This window comes from Myotis lucifugus, unplaced genomic scaffold, assembly GCF_000147115.1.
Source record: "Myotis lucifugus unplaced genomic scaffold, Myoluc2.0 scaffold_4, whole genome shotgun sequence".
In the NCBI taxonomy this organism is placed as follows: Eukaryota; Metazoa; Chordata; class Mammalia; order Chiroptera; family Vespertilionidae; genus Myotis; species Myotis lucifugus.
Genome location: NW_005871052.1, coordinates 7,176,969 through 7,179,134, shown reverse-complemented (window position 1 = coordinate 7,179,134; position 2,166 = coordinate 7,176,969). Strand labels below are relative to the sequence as shown.

Here is a 2,166-nt window from a genome sequence, read left to right as displayed (position 1 = left end):
AAAAGTGGAAATGTAAAATACCACTAACAAAGTCATATGAGCTACCCAGGGACATGCAGAAGGGTTGCTAGGCAGCTCAGTGGAGGAGGGGAAACCATAAATTTGTATTGGCTCCAAACTTCAGTGTGTGAGTGTATGCATGTGTGTGTTCCAACAGCCTGAATATTGAGCAGAAAAATGGTGGAAACTTAGACTTATCCTAGGTTTCATCTCTATATGGTAAGTGTGGCAAAGGGAGTAGGAAGTGTGGTGAGAATGAATGAAGTAAGGCTCCCAGGCTTAAGATGGACCCCTGGGAAACACAAAAATGTAAATAGTAAACAGAAGAAGAACATGCAAAGGTAAATGAGAAGGAGAAGCCAGAAGTCAATGGTTTTACAAAAGAAACAGTCATGCCCAGCCAGTGTGGTTCAGTGGTTGAGCATTGACATATGAACCAGAAAGTCATGGTTCTATTCCTGGTCATGACATATGCCTGAGTTAAAGGGCATGCAAGAGGCAGCCAATCAATGATTCTTTCTCATCATTGATGTTTCTATCTCTCTCTCCCTCTCCCTTCCTCTCTGAAACCAATATAAAAAGAAATAGTCATGAAAACTCCAGCATTTGGAGAGCCTTCTGAGATCATGTAGTCCAAACCCTTAAGTGTGGCAAGTGAGGAAAGAGAGGCCCCAAGAAAGTAAGGAACTTACCAAGGTTCACAGTGAATTAGGGGCAGAGGTAGGACTACAATGCAGGTCTTTTAACTCTTTTCCATGCTCTTATTTATTCTGTGGCACTTGGTTATCTTTTTATGTCTTATTTTAAAAGTAATATATGTTTCTGCAGATAATTTGAAAAATTAAAAAATAAAGAGTAAAATTTTAATATTTTATAATGTTACCACTGACTGTTGACATATGTGGTAGTTTTAAAACAAGTTCAAAAATTCTTTCACATTTATCCCATCAAGAGGTGGAATCTAGTTCTCCTCCTCTAGAATATAGGCTAGCTTTAATGACTTGCTTCTAACAGAATTTAGTTTATGTAATTTAATGCTGCATGACTCCCGATGCTAGGTCATAAAATCAATATAGTTTCCACCTGGCTCTCTCTTTCTCAGAACACTTGTTCTTGGAACATAACTGTCTCGACTTGAGGAAACTCAGACTACACAGATAAGCCACATGTAAGTGTTCCAGCTGAAAGCCTCAGCTGAGTTCCTAGCCAGCAACCAGCAGCAACTGCCAGACATATGAATGAGGAAGCCTTTCAGATTTCTCCACCTACAGCCATTGTCTGACTGCAACTGCATGAGAGACTCTGAGCAAGAATCAGGTAAATGAGCCCAGTCAATCATCAGAGTCTTGAAAGGTAGTAATAAATGATTGTCATTTTACATTACTGTTTGTTACACAGAGATCATTGTATTAGGCACATAATATCTGCCATATACAGCATATTTAACCAGTCTTTCTTGTCAGACATTTATATAATTTTCCCATTTTTCGCTATCACAGAAAATGTTGCAGTGAACATTCTTGCATATATGCCTTTTTAAGTATGTTTATTTTGTCATTTGAATGACTAAAGCAATACAGGTTAAATGAAACAATTCAAATACAAAAGTTAAAATTATATATTTTTCCACTCCCCCTCCAAAGCCATCACACAAATGAAGCCACTGTTGAAAATCTAGTGTGAATCCTTACATTCTTTCTCCACTTACACATATAAAAACATAGTGTGAGTGCTCGCTTCGGCAGCACATATACTAAAATTAGAATGATACAAAGAAGATTAGCATGGCCCCTGCACAAGGATGACATGCAAATTCATGAAGCGTTCCATATATTTTTTAAAAAAACTAGTGTGTTTATTTTTTTTTTCACAAAAATGAAGTTACCATAGCCTTCTCTTTTACTTAGCACAATGTATATGGACAGCCTTCCAAGTCAATGTGCTTTATTCCTTCCAGTCCATGTTACAGATACAACATAATTTACATAACTAGTTCCCTATCAGTGGACATTTAGGATGTTGCTATTGCAAATAATATTAGAGCAAACAGAAGGAGAAATTGGAAGCTGAATAGGCATCCGTGTTGTGGACCTCCTTCCAGGGCCAGGCCACAAAAGCAACTAATCAGAGAACATCCACCATGAATTAAAAAATTAGAAACAGCTC

At 37.6% G+C, this 2,166-nt stretch overlaps 1 non-coding gene across 1 annotated transcript; it reads left to right on the top strand.

Annotated features, from left to right (window-relative positions):
• Positions 1–1,729: 1,729 nt before the first annotated feature.
• Positions 1,730–1,836, top strand: LOC111823047. Its single transcript, XR_002826035.1, has one exon. It is a non-coding gene; the product is annotated as a U6 spliceosomal RNA (small nuclear RNA).
• The last annotated feature ends 330 nt before the right edge of the window (positions 1,837–2,166 follow it).